Source organism: Schistocerca nitens, chromosome 3 (assembly GCF_023898315.1).
Source record: "Schistocerca nitens isolate TAMUIC-IGC-003100 chromosome 3, iqSchNite1.1, whole genome shotgun sequence".
In the NCBI taxonomy this organism is placed as follows: domain Eukaryota; kingdom Metazoa; phylum Arthropoda; class Insecta; order Orthoptera; family Acrididae; genus Schistocerca; species Schistocerca nitens.
In genome coordinates, this window is record NC_064616.1 from 535,258,607 (window position 1) to 535,266,078 (window position 7,472).

At 44.2% G+C, this 7,472-nt stretch overlaps 1 non-coding gene across 1 annotated transcript; it reads left to right on the top strand.

Moving 5' to 3' along the window:
• The first annotated feature begins 1,634 nt into the window (after window positions 1-1,634).
• Window positions 1,635-1,709, top strand: Trnas-cga (transfer RNA serine (anticodon CGA)). The gene has a single exon. It is a non-coding gene; the product is annotated as a tRNA-Ser (tRNA).
• Window positions 1,710-7,472: the final 5,763 nt, after the last annotated feature.

Sequence of the window (7,472 nt, forward strand, 5' to 3'; positions counted from 1 at the left end):
AACATCTCACCATTAGATGTACTTAATGAATGGTGGTGAGTGTACGAGATTCTACTGCCGGCTGCATATTCACTAGTATCTACCGAGCGAGGTGGCGCAGTGGTTAGGACACTGGACTCGCATTCGGGAGGACGACGGTTCAATCCCGTCTCCGGCCATCCTGATTTAGGTTTTCCGTTATTTCCCTACATCGTTTCAGGCAAATGCCGGGATGGTTCCTTTGAAAGGGCACGGCCGATTTCCTTCCCAATCCTTCCTTAACCCGAGCTTATGCTCCGTCTCTAATGACCTCGTTGTCGACGGGACGTTAAACACTAACCACCACCACCACCACCACTAGTATCTGAGAAAGCACAAAGAGTAAAGAAAACTGAAATAGGTCACCAAAAATGAGATGTGTTCGGATGGCCATGTGGTATGTGTAAGCATATTGTACAGAATCGGTATTGACATCCTCACAACACGGTAAGCTAAGTATGGGACATGTGTTTTGTTCTGCACCTCTTATAACAACTATTCCGAAGGCACTGAAGTGTGATGACTAATCACGATACGACCCTAAAGTGAGTGCATTAAATATAGTAGTACAAGGCGTGGGACATCAGTTATCATCCCCGATCTTAGGGGCAGCACTATTGGCTATTCTTGCAATGGAACGCAAACTCACTTTTCCTCGCTAAGTGTAAGTCAAATATTATCTATTACCAAGAACCCTTTATGCTTAATGATTACTAGAATGCATTATCATAGTACTCTCACAACCTGTTAAGGATGAAGAAGTAGCGTCATGGGTTCTGCACACAGTGCATTACTTTCAGGTACTAAGAAAAGTGTGTATAGTTGGTAAGAATCTTCTGCATTCATTTCAACGGTTGAGAACTAGTTAGTATAATTCAGTGAGTATGTGCTACTAGATAAGTCCTCTAGACCAGGTGTTGCCAAACTTTTTCCGTTGTGCCACACTCCTGAAACATACATTATTGTGCCTTCCCCCATCATTTTTCTTTCCTTCCTCCATACTTCTCATACTTCGCACAGAACCGGCCTACAATATGTATTTACTTTTGTCTGTTTATTGGAGCTATCTGTTAGAACTACAGTAATCCTGAATATAATTAGACAATGTCTTCCGAGCACATTACAATTATTTTCTTAAAATTACCGTATTATTCTTCAAAGGCGGTAAAAGTTAACAATTACAATTAGTTTACAAACAACCACGGCTGCGTGTGTGGTTAATAGATCGCAGAAAATTGGTGGATTTCACGACATATTTTTTTCAAAAACAATCGATTTGTTTGTTACTGAAACTTCCTGGCAGATGAAAACTGTGTGCCCGACCGAGACTCGAACTCGGGACCTTTGCCTTTCGCGGGCAAGTGCTCTACCAACTGAGCTACCGAAGCACGACTCACGGCCGGTACTCACAGCTTTACTTCTGCCAGTACCTCGTCTCCTACCTTCGAAACTTTACAGAAGCTCTCCTGCGAACCTTGCAGAACTAGCACTCCTGAAAGAAAGGATATTGCGGAGACATGGCTTAGCCACAGCCTGGGGGTTGTTTCCAGAATGAGATTTTCACTCTGCAGCGGAGTGAGCGCTGATATGAGTGCGTGAGTACCGGCCGTGAGTCGTGCTTCGGTAGCTCAGTTGGTAGAGCACTTGCCCGCGAAAGGCAAAGGTCCCGAGTTCGAGTCTCGGCCGGGCACACAGTTTTAATCTGCCAGGAAGTTTCATATCAGCGCTCACTCCGCTGCAGAGTGAAAATCTCATTCTGGAAACATCCCCCAGGCTGTGGCTAAGCCATGTCTCCGCAATATCCTTTCTTTCAGGAGTGCTAGTTCTGCAAGGTTCGCAGGAGAGCTTCTGTAAAGTCTGGAAGGTAGGAGACGAGGTACTGGCAGAAGTAAAGCTGTGAGTACCGGCCGTGAGTCGTGCTTCGGTAGCTCAGTTGGCGCCGGCACGGTAGCTCAGCGTGTTCGGTCAGACGGTTATCTGCCCTCTGTAATAAAAAGCTGAGTTAACCGATCAACAACGAACTTAAACGGATGTCTTACGACGTCCGCCCCGAGCAGATGCAACGAACAAAAGAGAACAAAATGAGAAAAAAAAAGTTGGTAGAGCACTTGCCCACGAAAGGCAAAGGTCCCGAGTTCGAGTCTCGGTCGGGCACACAGTTTTAATCTGCCAAGAAGTTTCATATCAGCGCTCACTCCGCTGCAGAGTGAAAATCTCACTTCTTTGTTACTGTTTAACTATTTATATTTAGAGTGCTTTTAATTCATTTCTAATGTTTTAATAGCTGAAACAGCGCGATATACAAATTATAATAGACCAAATGTCAATATTTAAAAGCTCATTTAAAAACAATTATATTCACACTGATCATAAAAAAAGTAAAATAAACAATACTAAAATTGCAGGCTGGATTTTTTTTACTGGCTTTCGGGACGTTCCCATACAGCCACCCCCATAGTGGAATGGCAGTTATGACGATGCTAACGTAAGGATGACAACACAGTCCCAAAGCGGAGAAAATCTCCGACCCATCCGGGAGTCGAACGCAGGCCCCTTCGGTAGCACTCCACCGGGCTGACCGCGCAGCTCCTTAAGCGGACCTGGTTGGGTCTTTGAAACCGCAACTCGCAGACCACCTTCAAGATGCTGCGGAGACCGATTTTTCGTGTTGATTAATCCCATTGTGGAAAATGTTGACTCACACAAGTAAGTTGCCTTCTGCTAAATTTGGATATTCATTCCCAGTCAGCACACAAAAATTTTCAGGGGCTTCGATTTAAATTCATTTCGAAGTTCTGCTAGCTCCTCTTACTCGACTGTCTACAATAGGTCTTGTTACAAACGTGTGGGATGGGACTGTGGACCCAGTCATACTATAACGAAGGTTCTGGACATTTATCCTCTAATTGCTGAAGAAGGTTTTCGAGATGTACTACGCCAATTCTACTAATTTTACCTACATCCAGCTCATTTTCCTTCACGAAAACATTCACAGAAGAAAACATCTTGCAGTCACCCTTCTTAATTTGGGTTTTCCAAAGTCCAAGTTTTATATTTAAACGCAGACGCTTCCTCGCTTAGAGAGATGATATCACTACTTCGATATTGAAGTGATACGTGAACATCATTCTGTGTGTAAAAAATGTCGGCCAAGTTGCACAATATTGGAAGCCGTTTTTCATCCATAAACATAGCCTTGAGTGTAGGACTGCTATTCAATAGGGAAAGAGACGGTCATCCTCCAGCTTCACAACGCGACGAAGTATCTTACCTCGAACAACCAACGAACGACAGAGTATCCATGTCCACGGAAAGCATGGAATTGAAAATAGCCTACAGTTCAAATCTCGTGCTTTCAAGAAATTTACAACAATGACAGCATCACTGAGGACTTTACTGACTTCCGGTTGTCCATTTTAGAAGCTAATGCCTCCCTGTGTACCACGCAATGTGTGAATTTTACAGAAGGAGAAACAACACATGAATCGTTTTTAATTCCAATAATTTGTCCATGACAAATTGTTTTCAATAAAAATGGAATTCAAAAGGAAGAAAACATCATCGCCTTCAGCCCTCTGTTCCAGAGCTTTACAAAACAGAAAGGCCTTGCGCATTTCATTTTTATAACAGTAGCTTTCAAAGACAAGAAGCAGGGAAAGATTTCCGATATCAGTACTGGCCTCAAGTTGTAGGGCGAATTTTGGGCTGTCATGAAGACGTGGTAGCAATTGATTTTTTAAGTCAGTGGCTACTGCATCAGTACCACGAGCCACGGTAACATATGAGAGTAGAATCGACTTCAAGAACAGCGCCAAAACTTTCTCCATGCATGATTTCACACGTCTTGACGACTGCGGGAAGAAGTAATTCCTCACCAATAATTTGTGGTGATTCCGATTTTGCAATTAAGTAGGGAAGCTCTTACGGCTTTCTTAGAAAATGGTACTTGTTTTTGAAGAATCTGACATTTCATTTTACCTGTTGCTCATGAAGCTAGAAAAATTTGGTGGCTTATTTACATGGCCTGGATGATTTGACAGGAGTTACAGCTTTAGCTTTATAGGCTTCGAGCTATCGTTAACTCAAATCTCCAAACAAAGAATGCATTGTGGTCGTACCTCATTATTCAAAAGAATACTGGTGAAGACTAATGTCAGATAATCTGTACATATTATAACAGTGGATGTATATATGTAAAAGTGTTATCTATATTCCACATCTCGCCTTAAACCACTAGATCGATATCAACCAAACTTGGTACACATATCACTTAATGTCTGGGAAGGACCACTATTGGGAGTAAGAACCATCTATATCTCAAAGGAGTGGGTTTCAGGGTTAAAAAGAAGCGTAGCTCGTGACGCGAAAGTGGTCAGAATATACTCAACATCCAGTATTTGCGAGTGAGAGCATTTAGTGACTTGCACCCGAGTTTACACGTAATTTCAAACCTTCACGAGACTTTTTCTCGGTGAAACCCTCACAAAATCGTGAGAGGAAAAAAAAGTTCTTCGCTTCCTCTATTTTAGGTGTTCCGGCAGTAAAACTGTCGCATAAGGCATGACCTTGTAATTCATTACTTCTTTACAACCAACTCTACTCGCAAGACATTTTGCGGACATGATTCACACATTCCACCGAATGTACATGCGAAAGTATATAACTGTATGCTACATTGTTCACGAGACACTACGTCGTAAACATTGGCCTACAGGAAAAAGGAACTGCACGACGAAATTCGCTGGAGGTACAGTTGAAATATGCGTTCAAAGCGGTGTGAAATATGTTAAATATATGTGAGGTGTAGGTACGTGGGAAAAGCCGCCACCTAGAACCCTGAATCGACTTCAATCACATTTGGTGCACATATTACATACTATCTGGGAAGAAATAGTGTAGGTACAAGAACCAGCAACCTATTAGCGTAGGGTGATGTTCAAGAGGAGAGTAGAAGAGGAAATGTTCATACAGAAACTCGGAAGGAGAAGATGGACAGAGAAGGGGTGGAAGGAGCTTAACAGAGAAAGAAAGTGGAAGTGATGGACAGAGAGAGGGGTGGAGAAATGGACAGGGGGAGGGGGGGGGGAGAAATATATAGGCAGAGAAAGGGGGAAGTCCAGATGAAGAGAGAGAGAGAGAGAGAGAGAGAGAGAGAGAGAGAGAGAGAGAGAGAGAGGAGCAGGTTGACAGAGAGAATGGCAGGAGGAGACGGAAAGAGAGTAGTGGGGTGGAGGAATTGGACAGAGAGTGCGGAGTGAGGAGTTGGACGGACAGGGGCTGGAGGAGCATATCGTGAGAGAGGTGAGTGACGAAATGGACAGAGAAAGTAAAGACGAGGAGAGAGCCGTAGAGAAGGTGAGGAGGAGATGGCAATGGAAAGGAAAGAAGAAGAGATGGACGAAGAGAGGGAGGGCGAGGAGATGAATTGAAAGACTAGAGACGAGAAATGGAATAAGTACCGTACAGTCCTGGGCAATGCCGAGTACTCAGCTATTCAGCTTCATTTGTACGCAGTTTGATTTTGCGTTGAGACCTAATGTTGCTGAGAGGAACAGAAGAAGACACGAACGAATGTACTTTGATTAAAATTGGAACTGCGAGCATTCAAAGGAGAGAAGACACTCGATGAATCACTTCCATTGGAGCTCTTATTGCCACTGCAAATCAGTCATTTATCAGTGGAAATGGCGGATATTCTATCACTTTATTGTGTACAAAACCAAGACTCGGAGCAGAGGACGGAGCAGACGAAGCAGCTGGCCGCAGAACTGGGGACACGTCGTGCCGGCCGCTGCTCTGCTGAGTAACTGGTTGCATCAGACCGCGCGCCCAGACGGCCCAGAAAGGTTGCTGGAAGTGACCTACTGCCAATTACGACACCCTGCTGCCTTTGGGACGACACCAACACCTTACCAAATATGGTCAGGAAAAGAGGCGTCGCCATGACTCACTAATGACGCCACAATCACGTGATCAGTAGGCAGCATTACATTAAAACCCGATGCCGCCGTCATTCGTGATTCGTCAGCTGGCGAAGTCCGTGATACTTTGCCCCATGCAAATGACGCAACTGTTTCCGCCGCTACCAGGCCCCGAACCCCTCCGTGTTGCCTGAGTACCTGTCCTGCGAGCCACACCTCCCCCCCCCCCTCTCACCAGCAGAGAGGACAAGTCGAGCAGCTCCGGTCCGCCCTGCCCTTGGCGGGGGTTCAACATGGGTCTCATGCGCTCCGTGGCTCGGAACGTGACGTAGCCGAGATCTACCTCACCGCCGCCTTCCGTGGTGCAAGCCAGCACTACGGGCCTTATCGCGACGCAGCAATAGCGGCCGCCGTGAGCGCCTGGTCAGGGACCAACGCGCCCGGACCAATGGCATCAAGGACCATCCATTGTATATGTATCGGCAGCAACCCACAGCCCGCCGCCTGCCATCCTTCCACCTCCTAGAATTTTAAATCCGGTTAACTACTTTCACTGAACATAAACCAGAATTAAACTTCTAGCTTACGCACTACCTCTGAACTGACTCCGGAAGACTGAACTAATTCGAATGGACCCTCACAATGGCTCTTATTAACAACCTATTCTTGTAGTCAGTGACGCCAGGATGTGGCGGTCACATTGCAAAGCGGCTTATTGTCATTAATGGTTGTTAAATGTTTGGTAAGTAGCTAACCCTGCGGGTGATCGGTGACAGGGACTCCGCGATGAAATACTACTCATAACTTTTCTTAGCATTCCTGGTGACAGGGTCTACTGGTCAGTCCTTGGGATACAAGACAACAAATGAACAATGGGGAGCTTCCTAACTTAGTTCATGGATATGACGTTAGCAATACATTTTTTTACCCGAAGACTTTCTTACATAATATGAAATACAAGTATTTCAATTTCTTATTCCCTGCACCTCTCCCCACGGAGGCACGACCCCCAGTTTGAGGATGACTGCTTTAGACCATGTTGGAAGAAAAACGAAATGAGAAAAACTGTGGATTGTAAAAGGAGAAAATGGAAACAAGAGAGCTATTTGGATCATCCATCCTGTTTACCAGAAGTAACATGTAGTTCCACATCTAGAAAAAATTGTGACTTTAAATGTTTTTCTGTCCAATGAAGAGGTTATGGTGACTACAGACGGGTAATATGCAGAAGATTGATAATCGAACTTCTGGAACAGAATCTGCTCAGTGGAAAGTGATGGTCTAATTGCATTAATCTAAAAGGGATACTAATACACCTTAATGATCAAATAGTCTTTCATTACAAAACTGTCCAATTTCAATCTGCAGATCGCTTCTCTTTATTTTAAAATAATGGGTTTAAATCAATTCATCTAGTTCAAAACTTACGTTTACAAATCTTCTAAAGCTTTTTAAGGAATAAGTTACAATAAAGAAGTTGTCTAACGTACAGTTTGTTACAGTTACAGAGTAATTTCTTGACGTGGAATTGTA